Raw genomic sequence first — 19,956 nt, forward strand, 5'->3', positions numbered from 1 at the left:
AGGCATGGCATTCACTACGAGTGATATTATGTGGCATGCATGACATTCGCTACAAGTGATATGTGGCACGCATGACATTCACTACAAGTGATATGTGGCATACATGACATTCGCTACGAGTGATATTATGTGGTACGCATGACATTCCCTACAAGTGATATTATGTGGTACGCATGACATTCACTGCAAGTGATATTATGTGGTATGCATGGCATTCGCTACTAGTGATATTATAAGGTATGCATGACATTCGCTAGTAGTGATATTATGTGGTATGTATGACATTCGCTACAAGTGATATTATGTGGCATGCATGACATTCACTACGAGTGATATTATGTGGCATGCATGACATTCGCTACAAGTGATATTATGTGGCATGCATGACATTCGCTACTAGTGATATTATAAGGTATGCATGACATTCGCTAGTAGTGATATTATGTGGTATGTATGACATTCGCTACAAGTGATATTATGTGGCATGCATGACATTCGCTACGAGTGATATTATGTGGTACGCATGACATTCACTACAAGTGATATTATGTGGCATGCATGACATTCGCTACAAGTGATATTATGTGGTATGCATGACATTCACTACAATTGATATTATGTGGTATGTATGACATTCGCTACAAGTGATATTATGTGGCATGCATGACATTCACTACGAGTGATATTATGTGGCATGCATGACATTCACTACAAGTGATATTATGTGACATGCATGACATTTGCTACAAGTGATATTATAAGGTATGCATGACATTCGCTATGAGTGATATTATGTGGCACGCATGATATTCGCTACAAGTGATATTATAATGTATGCATGACATTCACTACAAGTGATATTATGTGGCATGCATGACATTCACTACAAGTGATATTATGTGGCATTCATGAAATTCGCTGCAAGTGATATTATGTGGTATGGATGACATTCGCTACAAGTGATATTATGTGGCATGCATGACATTCGCTAGTAATGATATTATGTGGTATGCATGACAATCGCTACAAGTGATATTATGTGGTATGTATGACATTCACTGCGAGTGATATTACGTGATCTGTGTGACATTCAATGTGATATTATGTGGTATGCATGACAGTCGCTACTAGTGATATTATGCGGTATGCATGACATTCGCTGTGAGTGATATTATGTGGCATGCATGATATTCGCTATGAGTGATATTATGTGGCATGCATGACATTCGCTACGAGTGATATTATGTGGTATGCGTGACAATCGCTGTGAATGATATTATGCGGTATGCATGACATTCACTGCAAGTGATATTACAAGGCATGCATAACATTTGCTGCGAGTGATATAAGGCATGCATGACATTCGCTACGAGTGATATTATGTGGCATGCATGACATTCGCTCCGAGTGATATTATGTGGCACGCATGCATGGCATTCACTACAAGTGATATTACGTGGCATGCATGACATTCACTACAAGTGATATTATGTGGTATGCATGACATTCACTACAAGTGATATGATGTGGTATGCATGACATTCACTACAAGTGATATTATGTTGTATGCGTGACATTTGCTGTGAGTGATATTATGCGGTATGCATGACATTCGCTGTGAGTTTTATTATGTAGCATGCATGATATTCGCTACGAGTGATATTATGTAGCATGCATGACATTCACTACAAGTGATATTATGTGGCACGCATGACATTCACTACAAGTGATATGTGGCATACATGACATTCGCTACGAGTGATATTATGTGGTATGCATGACATTCGCTACAAGTTATATATGTGGTACGCATGACTTTCCCTACAAGTGATATTATGTGGTACGCATGACATTCACTGCAAGTGATATTATGCGGCACGCATGACATTCACTGCAAGTGATATTATGTGGCATGCATGACATTCGCTACAAGTGATATTATGTGGCACGCATGACATTCGCTACAAGTGATATTATGTGGCACGCATGACATTCACTACAAGTGATATTATGTGGCACGCATGACATTCGCTACTAGTGATATTATAAGGTATGCATGACATTCGCTACTAGTGATATTATAAGGTATGCATGACATTCGCTAGTAGTGATATTATGTGGTATGCATGACATTCGCTACAAGTGATATTATGTGGCATGCATGACATTCACTACGAGTGATATTATGTGGCATGCATGACATTCACTACAAGTGATATTATGTGGCATGCATGACATTCACTACAAGTGATATTATGTGGTACGCATGACATTCGCTACAAGTGATATTATGTGGTATGCATGACATTCACTACAAGTGATATTATGTGGTACGCATGACATTCACTACAAGTGATATTATGTGGCACGCATGACATTCACTACAAGTGATATTATGTGGCACGCATGACTTTCGCAACAAGTGATATTATGTGGCATTCATGAAATTCGCTGCAAGTGATATTATGTGGTTTGCATGACATTCACTACAAGTGATATTATGTGGCATGCATGACATTCGCTAGTAATGATATTATGTGGTATGCATGACAGTCGCTACTAGTGATATTATGCGGTATGCATGACATTCGCTGTGAGTGATATTATGTGGCATGCATGATATTCGCTACGAGTGATATTATGTGGCATGCATGACATTCGCTACGAGTGATATTATGTGGTATGCGTGACAATCGCTGTGAATGATATTATGCGGTATGCATGACATTCACTGCAAGTGATATTACAAGGCATGCATAACAATCGCTGCGAGTGATATTATAAGGCATGCATGACATTCGCTACGAGTGATATTATGTGGCATGCATGACATTCGCTACGAGTGATATTATGTGGCACGCATGCATGACATTCACTACAAGTGATATTACGTGGCATGCATGACATTCACTACAAGTGATATTATGTGGTATGCATGACATTCACTACAAGTGATATTATGTGGTATGTATGACATTCGCTACAAGTGATATTATGTGGCATGCATGACATTCACTACGAGTGATATTATGTGGCATGCATGACATTCACTACAAGTGATATTATGTGGCATGCATGACATTCGCTACAAGTGATATTATAAGGTATGCATGACATTCGCTATGAGTGATATTATGTGGCACGCATGACATTCGCTACAAGTGATATTATAAGGTATGCATGACATTCACTACAAGTGATATTATGTGGCATGCATGACATTCACTACAAGTGATATTATGTGGCATTCATGAAATTCGCTGCAAGTGATATTATGTGGTATGGATGACATTCGCTACAAGTGATATTATGTGGCATGCATGACATTCGCTAGTAATGATATTATGTGGTATGCATGACAATCGCTACAAGTGATATTATGTGGTATGTATGACATTCACTGCGAGTGATATTACGTGATCTGTGTGACATTCAATGTGATATTATGTGGTATACATGACAGTCGCTACTAGTGATATTATGCGGTATGCATGACATTCGCTGTGAGTGATATTATGTGGCATGCATGATATTCGCTACGAGTGATATTATGTGGCATGCATGACATTCGCTACGAGTGATATTATGTGGTATGCGTGACAATCGCTGTGAATGATATTATGCGGTATGCATGACATTCACTGCAAGTGATATTACAAGGCATGCATAACATTCGCTGCGAGTGATATAAGGCATGCATGACATTCGCTACGAGTGATATTATGTGGCATGCATGACATTCGCTACGAGTGATATTATGTGGCACGCATGCATGGCATTCACTACAAGTGATATTACGTGGCATGCATGACATTCACTGCAAGTGATATTATGTGGTATGCATGACATTCACTACAAGTGATATTATGTGGTATGCATGACATTCACTACAAGTGATATTATGTTGTATGCGTGACATTCGCTACAAGTGATATTATGTGGCACGCATGACATTCGCTACAAGTGATATTATGTGGCACGCATGACATTCACTACAAGTGATATTCAATGTGATATTATGTGGTATGCATGACAGTCGCTACTAGTGATATTATGCGGTATGCATGACATTTGCTGTGAGTGATATTATGCGGTATGCATGACATTCGCTGTGAGTTTTATTATGTAGCATGCATGATATTCGCTACGAGTGATATTATGTAGCATGCATGACATTCACTACAAGTGATATTATGTGGCACGCATGACATTCACTACAAGTGATATGTGGCATACATGACATTCGCTACGAGTGATATTATGTGGCATGCATGACATTCACTACAAGTTATATATGTGGTACGCATGACTTTCCCTACAAGTGATATTATGTGGTACGCATGACATTCACAGCAAGTAATATTATGTGGCACGCATGACATTCACTGCAAGTGATATTATGTGGCATGCATGACATTCGCTACAAGTGATATTATGTGGCACGCATGACATTCGCTACAAGTGATATTATGTGGCACACATGACATTCACTACAAGTGATATTATGTGGCACGCATGACATTCGCTACTAGTGATATTATAAGGTATGCATGACATTCGCTACTAGTGATATTATAAGGTATGCATGACATTCGCTAGTAGTGATATTATGTGGTATGCATGACATTCGCTACAAGTGATATTATGTGGCATGCATGACATTCACTACGAGTGATATTATGTGGCATGCATGACATTCACTATAAGTGATATTATGTGGCATGCATGACATTCACTACAAGTGATATTATGTGGTACGCATGACATTCGCTACAAGTGATATTATGTGGTATGCATGACATTCACTACAAGTGATATTATGTGGTACGCATGACATTCACTACAAGTGATATTATGTGGCATGCATGACATTCACTACAAGTGATATTATGTGGCACGCATGACTTTCGCAACAAGTGATATTATGTGGCATTCATGAAATTCGCTGCAAGTGATATTATGTGGTTTGCATGACATTCACTACAAGTGATATTATGTGGCATGCATGACATTCGCTAGTAATGATATTATGTGGTATGCATGACAGTCGCTACTAGTGATATTATGCGGTATGCATGACATTCGCTGTGAGTGATATTATGTGGCATGCATGATATTCGCTACGAGTGATATTATGTGGCATTCATGAAATTCGCTGCAAGTGATATTATGTGGTTTGCATGACATTCACTACAAGTGATATTATGTGGCATGCATGACATTCGCTAGTAATGATATTATGTGGTATGCATGACAATCGCTACAAGTGATATTATGTGGTATGTATGACATTCACTGCGAGTGATATTACGTGATCTGTGTGACATTCAATGTGATATTATGTGGTATACATGACAGTCGCTACTAGTGATATTATGCGGTATGCATGACATTCGCTGTGAGTGATATTATGTGGCATGCATGATATTCGCTACGAGTGATATTATGTGGCATGCATGACATTCGCTACGAGTGATATTATGTGGTACGCATGACATTCACTATAAGTGATATTATGTGGCATGCATGACATTCGCTACAAGTGATATTATGTGGTATGCATGACATTCACTACAATTGATATTATGTGGTATGTATGACATTCGCTACAAGTGATATTATGTGGCATGCATGACATTCACTACGAGTGATATTATGTGGCATGCATGACATTCACTACAAGTGATATTATGTGGCATGCATGACATTCGCTACAAGTGATATTATAAGGTATGCATGACATTCGCTATGAGTGATATTATGTGGCACGCATGACATTCGCTACAAGTGATATTATAAGGTATGCATGACATTCACTACAAGTGATATTATGTGGCATGCATGACATTCACTACAAGTGATATTATGTGGCATTCATGAAATTCGCTGCAAGTGATATTATGTGGTATGGATGACATTCGCTACAAGTGATATTATGTGGCATGCATGACATTCGCTAGTAATGATATTATGTGGTATGCATGACAATCACTACAAGTGATATTATGTGGTATGTATGACATTCACTGCGAGTGATATTACGTGATCTGTGTGACATTCAATGTGATATTATGTTGTATGCATGACAGTCGCTACTAGTGATATTATGCGGTATGCATGACATTCGCTGTGAGTGGTATTATGTGGCATGCATGATATTCGCTACGAGTGATATTATGTGGCATGCATGACATTCGCTACGAGTGATATTATGTGGTATGCGTGACAATCGCTGTGAATGATATTATGCGGTATGCATGACATTCACTGCAAGTGATATTACAAGGCATGCATAACATTCGCTGCGAGTGATATAAGGCATGCATGACATTCGCTACGAGTGATATTATGTGGCATGCATGACATTCGCTACGAGTGATATTATGTGGCACGCATGCATGGCATTCACTACAAGTGATATTACGTGGCATGCATGACATTCACTACAAGTGATATTATGTGGTATGCATGACATTCACTACAAGTGATATTATGTGGTATGCATGACATTCACTACAAGTGATATTATGTTGTATGCGTGACATTTGCTGTGAGTGATATTATGCGGTATGCATGACATTCGCTGTGAGTTTTATTATGTAGCATGCATGATATTCGCTACGAGTGATATTATGTAGCATGCATGACATTCACTACAAGTGATATTATGTGGCACGCATGACATTCACTACAAGTGATATGTGGCATACATGACATTCGCTACGAGTGATATTATGTGGTATGCATGACATTCGCTACAAGTTATATATGTGGTACACATGACTTTCCCTACAAGTGATATTATGTGGTACGCATGACATTCACTGCAAGTGATATTATGTGGCACGCATGACATTCACTGCAAGTGATATTATGTGGCATGCATGACATTCGCTACAAGTGATATTATGTGGCACGCATGACATTCGCTACAAGTGATATTATGTGGCACGCATGACATTCACTACAAGTGATATTATGTGGCACGCATGACATTCGCTACCAGTGATATTATAAGGTATGCATGACATTCGCTACTAGTGATATTATAAGGTATGCATGACATTCGCTAGTAGTGATATTATGTGGTATGCATGACATTCGCTACAAGTGATATTATGTGGCATGCATGACATTCACTACGAGTGATATTATGTGGCATGCATGACATTCACTACGAGTGATATTATGTGACATGCATGACATTCACTACAAGTGATATTATGTGGTATGCATGACATTCGCTACAAGTGATATTATGTGGTATGCATGACATTCACTACAAGTGATATTATGTGGTACGCATGACATTCACTACAAGTGATATTATGTGGCACGCATGACATTCACTACAAGTGATATTATGTGGCACGCATGACTTTCGCAACAAGTGATATTATGTGGCATTCATGAAATTCGCTGCAAGTGATATTATGTGGTTTGCATGGCATTCACTACAAGTGATATTATGTGGCATGCATGACATTCGCTAGTAATGATATTATGTGGTATGCATGACAGTCGCTACTAGTGATATTATGCGGTATGCATGACATTTGCTGTGAGTGATATTATGTGGCATGCATGATATTCGCTACGAGTGATATTATGTGGCATGCATGACATTCGCTACGAGTGATATTATGTGGTATGCGTGACAATCGCTGTGAATGATATTATGCGGTATGCATGACATTCACTGCAAGTGATATTACAAGGCATGCATAACAATCGCTGCGAGTGATATTATAAGGCATGCATGACATTTGCTACGAGTGATATTATGTGGCATGCATGACATTCGCTACGAGTGATATTATGTGGCACGCATGCATGGCATTCACTACAAGTGATATTACGTGGCATGCATGACATTCACTACAAGTGATATTATGTGGTATGCATGACATTCACTACAAGTGATATTATGTGGTATGCATGACATTCACTACAAGTGATATTATGTGGTATGCGTGACATTTGCTGTGAGTGATATTATGCGGTATGCATGACATTCGCTGTGAGTTTTATTATGTAGCATGCATGACATTCGCTACAAGTGATATTATGTGGCACGCATGACATTCACTACAAGTGATATGTGGCATACATGACATTCGCTACAAGTGATATTATGTGGTATGCATGACATTCGCTACAAGTTATATATGTGGTACGCATGACATTCCCTACAAGTGATATTATGTGGTATGCATGACATTCACTGCAAGTGATATTATGTGGTAAGCATGGCATTCGCTACAAGTGATATTATGTGGCACGCATGACATTCACTACAAGTGATATGTGGCATACATGACATTCGCTACGAGCGATATTATGTGGTATGCATGACATTCGCTACAAGTTATATATGTGGTACGCATGACATTCCCTACAAGTGATATTATGTGGTACGCGTGACATTCACTGCAAGTGATATTATGTGGTATGCATGGCATTCGCTACAAGTGATATTATGTGGCATGCATGACATTCGCTACAAGTGATATTATAAGGCATGCATGACATTCGCTACAAGTGATATTATGTGGCATGCATGACATTCGCTACAAGTGATATTATGTGGCACGCATGACATTCACTACAAGTGATATTATGTGGCACGCATGACATTCGCTACTAGTGATATTATAAAGTATGCATGACATTCGCTACTAGTGATATTATAAAGTATGCATGACATTCGCTAGTAGTGATATTATGTGGTATGCATGACATTCGCTACAAGTGATATTATGTGGCATGCATGACATTCACTACGAGTGATATTATGTGGCATGCATGACATTCACTACAAGTGATATTATGTGGCATGCATGACATTCACTACAAGTGATATTATGTGGCATTCATGAAATTCGCTGCAAGTGATATTATGTGGCATGCATGACATTCGCTAGTAATGATATTATGTGGTATGCATGACATTCGCTACAAGTGATATTATGTGGTATGTATGACATTCGCTGTGAGTGATATTACGTGATCTGTGTGACATTCAATGTGATATTATGTGGTATGCATGACAGTCGCTACTAGTGATATTATGCAGTATGCATGACATTCGCTGTGAGTGATATTATGTGGCATGCATGATATTCACTACAAGTGATATGTGGCATACATGACATTCGCTACGAGTGATATTATGTGGTACGCATGACATTCCCTACAAGTGATATTATGTGGTACGCATGACATTCACTGCAAGTGATATTATGTGGTATGCATGGCATTCGCTACTAGTGATATTATAAAGTATGCATGACATTCGCTACAAGTGATATTATGTGGCACGCATGACATTCACTACAAGTGATATGTGGCATACATGATATTCGCTACAAGTGATATTATGTGGTATGCATGACATTCGCTACAAGTTATATATGTGGTTCGCATGACATTCCCTACAAGTGATATTATGTGGTATGCATGACATTCACTGCAAGTGATATTATGTGGTAAGCATGGCATTCGCTACAAGTGATATTATGTGGCACGCATGACATTCACTACAAGTGATATGTGGCATACATGACATTCGCTACGAGCGATATTATGTGGTATGCATGACATTCGCTACAAGTTATATATGTGGTACGCATGACATTCCCTACAAGTGATATTATGTGGTACGCGTGACATTCACTGCAAGTGATATTATGTGGTATGCATGGCATTCGCTACAAGTGATATTATGTGGCATGCATGACATTCGCTACAAGTGATATTATAAGGCATGCATGACATTCGCTACAAGTGATATTATGTGGCACGCATGACATTCGCTACAAGTGATATTATGTGGCACGCATGACATTCACTACAAGTGATATTATGTGGCACGCATGACATTCGCTACTAGTGATATTATAAAGTATGCATGACATTCGCTACTAGTGATATTATAAAGTATGCATGACATTCGCTAGTAGTGATATTATGTGGTATGCATGACATTCGCTACAAGTGATATTATGTGGCATGCATGACATTCACTACGAGTGATATTATGTGGCATGCATGACATTCACTACAAGTGATATTATGTGGCATGCATGACATTCACTACAAGTGATATTATGTGGCATTCATGAAATTCGCTGCAAGTGATATTATGTGGCATGCATGACATTCGCTAGTAATGATATTATGTGGTATGCATGACATTCGCTACAAGTGATATTATGTGGTATGTATGACATTCGCTGTGAGTGATATTACGTGATCTGTGTGACATTCAATGTGATATTATGTGGTATGCATGACAGTCGCTACTAGTGATATTATGCAGTATGCATGACATTCGCTGTGAGTGATATTATGTGGCATGCATGATATTCACTACAAGTGATATGTGGCATACATGACATTCGCTACGAGTGATATTATGTGGTACGCATGACATTCCCTACAAGTGATATTATGTGGTACGCATGACATTCACTGCAAGTGATATTATGTGGTATGCATGGCATTCGCTACTAGTGATATTATAAGGTATGCATGACATTCGCTAGTAGTGATATTATGTGGTATGTATGACATTCGCTACAAGTGATATTATGTGGCATGCATGACATTCACTACGAGTGATATTATGTGGCATGCATGACATTCACTACAAGTGATATTATGTGGCATGCATGACATTCGCTACTAGTGATATTATAAGGTATGCATGACATTCGCTAGTAGTGATATTATGTGGTATGTATGACATTCGCTACAAGTGATATTATGTGGCATGCATGACATTCACTACGAGTGATATTATGTGGCATGCATGACATTCACTACAAGTGATATTATGTGGCATGCATGACATTCGCTACGAGTGATAATATGTGGTACGCATGACATTCACTACAAGTGATATTATGTGGCATGCATGACATTCGCCACAAGTGATATTATGTGGTATGCATGACATTCACTACAATTGATATTATGTGGTATGTATGACATTCGCTACAAGTGATATTATGTGGCATGCATGACATTCACTACGAGTGATATTATGTGGCATGCATGACAGTCGCTACTAGTGATATTATGCAGTATGCATGACATTCGCTGTGAGTGATATTATGTGGCATGCATGATATTCACTACAAGTGATATGTGGCATACATGACATTCGCTACGAGTGATATTATGTGGTACGCATGACATTCCCTACAAGTGATATTATGTGGTACGCATGACATTCACTGCAAGTGATATTATGTGGTATGCATGGCATTCGCTACTAGTGATATTATAAGGTATGCATGACATTCGCTAGTAGTGATATTATGTGGTATGTATGACATTCACTACAAGTGATATTATGTGGCATGCATGACATTCGCTACTAGTGATATTATAAGGTATGCATGACATTCGCTAGTAGTGATATTATGTGGTATGTATGACATTCGCTACAAGTGATATTATGTGGCATGCATGACATTCACTACGAGTGATATTATGTGGCATGCATGACATTCACTACAAGTGATATTATGTGGCATGCATGACATTCGCTACGAGTGATAATATGTGGTACGCATGACATTCACTACAAGTGATATTATGTGGCATGCATGACATTCGCCACAAGTGATATTATGTGGTATGCATGACATTCACTACAATTGATATTATGTGGTATGTATGACATTCGCTACAAGTGATATTATGTGGCATGCATGACATTCACTACGAGTGATATTATGTGGCATGCATGACATTCACTACAAGTGATATTATGTGGCATGCATGACATTCGCTACAAGTGATATTATAAGGTATGCATGACATTCGCTATGAGTGATATTATGTGGCACGCATGACATTCGCTACAAGTGATATTATAAGGTATGCATGACATTCACTACAAGTGATATTATGTGGCATGCATGACATTCACTACGAGTGATATTATGTGGCATGCATGACATTCACTACAAGTGATATTATGTGGCATGCATGACATTCGCTACAAGTGATATTATAAGGTATGCATGACATTCGCTATGAGTGATATTATGTGGCACGCATGACATTCGCTACAAGTGATATTATAAGGTATGGATGACATTCGCTACAAGTGATATTATGTGGCATGCATGACATTCGCTAGTAATGATATTATGTGGTATGCATGACAATCGCTACAAGTGATATTATGTGGTATGTATGACATTCACTGCGAGTGATATTACGTGATCTGTGTGACATTCAATGTGATATTATGTTGTATGCATGACAGTCGCTACTAGTGATATTATGCGATAAGCATGACATTCGCTGTGAGTGATATTATGTGGCATGCATGATATTCGCTACGAGTGATATTATGTGGCATGCATGACATTCGCTACGAGTGATATTATGTGGTATGCGTGACAATCGCTGTGAATGATATTATGCGGTATGCATGACATTCACTGCAAGTGATATTACAAGGCATGCATAACATTCGCTGCGAGTGATATAAGGCATGCATGACATTTGCTACGAGTGATATTATGTGGCATGCATGACATTCGCTACGAGTGATATTATGTGGCACGCATGCATGGCATTCACTACAAGTGATATTACGTGGCATGCATGACATTCACTACAAGTGATATTATGTGGTATGCATGACATTCACTACAAGTGATATTATGTGGTATGCATGACATTCACTACAAGTGATATTATGTTGAATGCGTGACATTTGCTGTGAGTGATATTATGCGTTATGCATGACATTCGCTGTGAGTTTTATTATGTAGCATGCATGATATTCGCTACGAGTGATATTATGTAGCATGCATGACATTCACTACAAGTGATATTATGTGGCACGCATGACATTCACTACAAGTGATATGTGGCATACATTACATTCGCTACGAGTGATATTATGTGGTATGCATGACATTCACTACAAATGATATTATGTGGTACGCATGACATTCAATGCAAGTGATATTATGTGGCACGCATGACATTCACTGCAAGTGATATTATGTGGCATGCATGACATTCGCTACAAGTGATATTATGTGGCACGCATGACATTCGCTACAAGTGATATTATGTGGCACGCATGACATTCACTACAAGTGATATTATGTGGCACGCATGACATTCGCTACTAGTGATATTATAAGGTATGCATGACATTCGCTACTAGTGATAATATAAGGTATGCATGACATTCGCTAGTAGTGATATTATGTGGTATGCATGACATTCGCTACAAGTGATATTATGTGGCATGCATGACATTCACTACGAGTGATATTATGTGGCATGCATGACATTCACTACAAGTGATATTATGTGGCATGCATGACATTCACTACAAGTGATATTATGTGGTACGCATGACATTCGCTACAAGTGATATTATGTGGTATGCATGACATTCACTACAAGTGATATTATGTGGTACGCATGACATTCACTACAAGTGATATTATGTGGCACGCATGACATTCACTACAAGTGATATTATGTGGCACGCATGACTTTCGCAACAAGTGATATTATGTGGCATTCATGAAATTCGCTGCAAGTGATATTATGTGGTTTGCATGGCATTCACTACAAGTGATATTATGTGGCATGCATGACATTCGCTAGTAATGATATTATGTGGTATGCATGACAGTCGCTACTAGTGATATTATGCGGTATGCATGACATTCGCTGTGAGTGATATTATGTGGCATGCATGATATTCGCTATGAGTGATATTATGTGGCATGCAAGACATTCGCTACGAGTGATATTATGTGGTATGCGTGACAATCGCTGTGAGTGATATTATGCGGTATGCATGACATTCGCTACAAGTGATATTATGTGGCATGCATGACATTCACTACGAGGGATATTATGTGGCATGCATGACATTCACTACAAGTGATATTATGTGGCATGCATGACATTCACTACAAGTGATATTATGTGGTACGCATGACATTCTCTACAAGTGATATTATGTGGTATGCATGACATTCACTACAAGTGATATTATGTGGTACGCATGACATTCACTACAAGTGATATTATGTGGCACGCATGACATTCACTACAAGTGATATTATGTGGCACGCATGACTTTCGCAACAAGTGATATTATGTGGCATTCATGAAATTCGCTGCAAGTGATATTATGTGGTTTGCATGGCATTCACTACGAGTGATATTATGTGGCATGCATGACATTCGCTAGTAATGATATTATGTGGTATGCATGACAGTCGCTACTAGTGATATTATGCGGTATGCATGACATTCGCTGTGAGTGATATTATGTGGCATGCATGATATTCGGTACGAGTGATATTATGTGGCATGCAAGACATTCGCTACGAGTGATATTATGTGGTATGCGTGACAATCGCTGTGAATGATATTATGTGGCATGCATGACATTCGCTACGAGTGATATTATGTGGCATGCATGACATTCGCTACGAGTGATATTATGTGGCACGCATGCATGGCATTCACTACAAGTGATATTACGTGGCATGCATGACATTCACTACAAGTGATATTATGTGGTATGCATGACATTCACTACAAGTGATATTATGTGGTACGCATGACATTCACTACAAGTGTTATTATGTGGTATGCGTGACATTTGTTGTGAGTGATATTATGCGGTATGCATGACATTCGCTGTGAGTTTTATTATGTAGCATGCATGATATTCGCTACGAGTGATATTATGTAGCATGCATGACATTCGCTACAAGTGATATTATGTGGCACGCATGACATTCACTACAAGTGATATGTGGCATACATGACATTCACTACAAGTGATATTATGTGGTATGCATGACATTCGCTACAAGTTATATATGTGGTGCGCATGACATTCCCTACAAGTGATATTATGTGGTACGCATGACATTCACTGCAAGTGATATTATGTGGTAAGCTTGGCATTCGCTACAAGTGATATTATGTGGCACGCATGACATTCGCTACAAGTGATATTATAAGGCATGCATGACATTCGCTACAAGTGATATTATGTGGCACGCATGACATTCGCTACAAGTGATATTATGTGGCACGCATGACATTCACTACAAGTGATATTATGTGGCACGCATGACATTCGTTGCTAGTGATATTATAAAGTATGCATGACATTCGCTACTAGTGATATTATAAAGTATGCATGACATTCGCTAGTAGTGATATTATGTGGTATGCATGACATTCGCTACAAGTGATATTATGTGGCATGCATGACATTCACTACGAGTGATATTATGTGGCATGCATGACATTCACTACAAGTGATATTATGTGGCATGCATGACATTCACTACAAGTGATATTATGTGGCATTCATGAAATTCGCTGCAAGTGATATTATGTGGCATGCATGACATTCGCTAGTAATGATATTATGTGGTATGCATGACATTCGCTACAAGTGATATTATGTGGTATGTATGACATTCGCTGTGAGTGATATTACGTGATCTGTGTGACATTCAATGTGATATTATGTGGTATGCATGACAGTCGCTACTAGTGATATTATGCAGTATGCATGACATTAGCTGTGAGTGATATTATGTGGCATGCATGATATTCACTACAAGTGATATGTGGCATACATGACATTCGCTACGAGTGATATTATGTGGTACGCATGACATTCCCTACAAGTGATATTATGTGGTACGCATGACATTCACTGCAAGTGATATTATGTGGTATGCATGGCATTCGCTACTAGTGATATTATAAGGTATGCATGACATTCGCTAGTAGTGATATTATGTGGTATGTATGACATTCGCTACAAGTGATATTATGTGGCATGCATGACATTCACTACGAGTGATATTATGTGGCATGCATGACATTCACTACAAGTGATATTATGTGGCATGCATGACATTCGCTACTAGTGATATTATAAGGTATGCATGACATTCGCTAGTAGTGATATTATGTGGTATGTATGACATTCGCTAGTAATGATATTATGTGGTATGCATGACAGTCGCTACTAGTGATATTATGCGGTATGCATGACATTCGCTGTGAGTGATATTATGTGGCATGCATGATATTCGCTACGAGTGATATTATGTGGCATGCAAGACATTCGCTACGAGTGATATTATGTGGTATGCGTGACAATCGCTGTGAATGATATTATGCGGTATGCATGACATTCACTGCAAGTGATATTACAAGGCATGCATAACAATCGCTGCGAGTGATATTATAAGGCATGCATGACATTCGCTACGAGTGATATTATGTGGCATGCATGACATTCGCTACGAGTGATATTATGTGGCACGCATGCATGGCATTCACTACAAGTGATATTACGTGGCATGCATGACATTCACTACAAGTGATATTATGTGGTATGCATGACATTCACTACAAGTGATATTATGTGGTACGCATGACATTCACTACAAGTGATATTATGTGGTATGCGTGACATTTGCTGTGAGTGATATTATGCGGTATGCATGACATTCGCTGTGAGTTTTATTATGTAGCATGCATGATATTCGCTACGAGTGATATTATGTAGCATGCATGACATTCGCTACAAGTGATATTATGTGGCACGCATGACATTCACTACAAGTGATATGTGGCATACATGACATTCACTACAAGTGATATTATGTGGTATGCATGACATTCGCTACAAGTTATATATGTGGCACGCATGACATTCGCTGCTAGTGATATTATAAAGTATGCATGACATTCGCTACTAGTGATATTATAAAGTATGCATGACATTCGCTAGTAGTGATATTATGTGGTATGCATGACATTCGCTACAAGTGATATTATGTGGCATGCATGACATTCACTACGAGTGATATTATGTGGCATGCATGACATTCACTACAAGTGATATTATGTGGCATGCATGACATTCACTACAAGTGATATTATGTGGCATTCATGAAATTCGCTGCAAGTGATATTATGTGGCATGCATGACATTCGCTAGTAATGATATTATGTGGTATGCATGACATTCGCTACAAGTGATATTATGTGGTATGTATGACATTCGCTGTGAGTGATATTACGTGATCTGTGTGACATTCAATGTGATATTATGTGGTATGCATGACAGTCGCTACTAGTGATATTATGCAGTATGCATGACATTAGCTGTGAGTGATATTATGTGGCATGCATGATATTCACTACAAGTGATATGTGGCATACATGACATTCGCTACGAGTGATATTATGTGGTACGCATGACATTCCCTACAAGTGATATTATGTGGTACGCATGACATTCACTGCAAGTGATATTATGTGGTATGCATGGCATTCGCTACTAGTGATATTATAAGGTATGCATGACATTCGCTAGTAGTGATATTATGTGGTATGTATGACATTCGCTACAAGTGATATTATGTGGCATGCATGACATTCACTACGAGTGATATTATGTGGCATGCATGACATTCACTACAAGTGATATTATGTGGCATGCATGACATTCGCTACTAGTGATATTATAAGGTATGCATGACATTCGCTAGTAGTGATATTATGTGGTATGTATGACATTCGCTAGTAATGATATTATGTGGTATGCATGACAGTCGCTACTAGTGATATTATGCGGTATGCATGACATTCGCTGTGAGTGATATTATGTGGCATGCATGATATTCGCTACGAGTGATATTATGTGGCATGCAAGACATTCGCTACGAGTGATATTATGTGGTATGCGTGACAATCGCTGTGAATGATATTATGCGGTATGCATGACATTCACTGCAAGTGATATTACAAGGCATGCATAACAATCGCTGCGAGTGATATTATAAGGCATGCATGACATTCGCTACGAGTGATATTATGTGGCATGCATGACATTCGCTACGAGTGATATTATGTGGCACGCATGCATGGCATTCACTACAAGTGATATTACGTGGCATGCATGACATTCACTACAAGTGATATTATGTGGTATGCATGACATTCACTACAAGTGATATTATGTGGTACGCATGACATTCACTACAAGTGATATTATGTGGTATGCGTGACATTTGCTGTGAGTGATATTATGCGGTATGCATGACATTCGCTGTGAGTTTTATTATGTAGCATGCATGATATTCGCTACGAGTGATATTATGTAGCATGCATGACATTCGCTACAAGTGATATTATGTGGCACGCATGACATTCACTACAAGTGATATGTGGCATACATGACATTCACTACAAGTGATATTATGTGGTATGCATGACATTCGCTACAAGTTATATATGTGGTGCGCATGACATTCCCTACAAGTGATATTATGTGGTACGCATGACATTCACTGCAAGTGATATTATGTGGTAAGCTTGACATTCGCTACAAGTGATATTATGTGGCACGCATGACATTCGCTACAAGTGATATTATAAGGCATGCATGACATTCGCTACAAGTGATATTATGTGGCACGCATGACATTCGCTACAAGTGATATTATGTGGCACGCATGACATTCACTACAAGTGATATTATGTGGCACGCATGACATTCGCTGCTAGTGATATTATAAAGTATGCATGACATTCGCTACTAGTGATATTATAAAGTATGCATGACATTCGCTAGTAGTGATATTATGTGGTATGCATGACATTCGCTACAAGTGATATTATGTGGCATGCATGACATTCACTACGAGTGATATTATGTGGCATGCATGACATTCACTACAAGTGATATTATGTGGCATGCATGACATTCACTACAAGTGATATTATGTGGCATTCATGAAATTCACTGCAAGTGATATTATGTGGCATGCATGACATTCGCTAGTAATGATATTATGTGGTATGCATGACATTCGCTACAAGTGATATTATGTGGTATGTATGACATTCGCTGTGAGTGATATTATGTGATCTGTGTGACATTCAATGTGATATTATGTGGTATGCATGACAGTCGCTACTAGTGATATTATGCAGTATGCATGACATTAGCTGTGAGTGATATTATGTGGCATGCATGATATTCACTACAAGTGATATGTGGCATACATGACATTCGCTACGAGTGATATTATGTGGTACGCATGACATTCCCTACAAGTGATATTATGTGGTACGCATGACATTCACTGCAAGTGATATTATGTGGTATGCATGGCATTCGCTACTAGTGATATTATAAGGTATGCATGACATTCGCTAGTAGTGATATTATGTGGTATGTATGACATTCGCTACAAGTGATATTATGTGGCATGCATGACATTCACTACGAGTGATATTATGTGGCATGCATGACATTCATTACAAGTGATATTATGTGGCATGCATGACATTCGCTACTAGTGATATTATAAGGTATGCATGACATTCGCTAGTAGTGATATTATGTGGTATGTATGACATTCGCTACAAGTGATATTATGTGGCATGCATGACATTCACTACGAGTGATATTATGTGGCATGCATGACATTCACTACAAGTGATATTATGTGGCATGCATGACATTCGCTACGATTGATATTATGTGGTACGCATGACATTCACTACAAGTGATATTATGTGGCATGCATGACATTCGCTACAAGTGATATTATGTGGTATGCATGACATTCACTACAATTGATATTATGTGGTATGTATGACATTCGCTACAAGTGATATTATGTGGCATGCATGACATTCACTACGAGTGATATTATGTGGCATGCATGACATTCACTACAAGTGATATTATGTGGCATGCATGACATTCGCTACAAGTGATATTATAAGGTATGCATGACATTCGCTATGAGTGATATTATGTGGCACGCATGACATTCGCTACAAGTGATATTATAAGGTATGCATGACATTCACTACAAGTGATATTATGTGGCATGCATG

The sequence above is a fragment of the Saccoglossus kowalevskii genome, chromosome 11 (genome assembly GCF_978046115.1).
Source record: "Saccoglossus kowalevskii chromosome 11, keSacKowa6.1, whole genome shotgun sequence".
NCBI lineage: Eukaryota > Metazoa > Hemichordata > Enteropneusta > Harrimaniidae > Saccoglossus > Saccoglossus kowalevskii.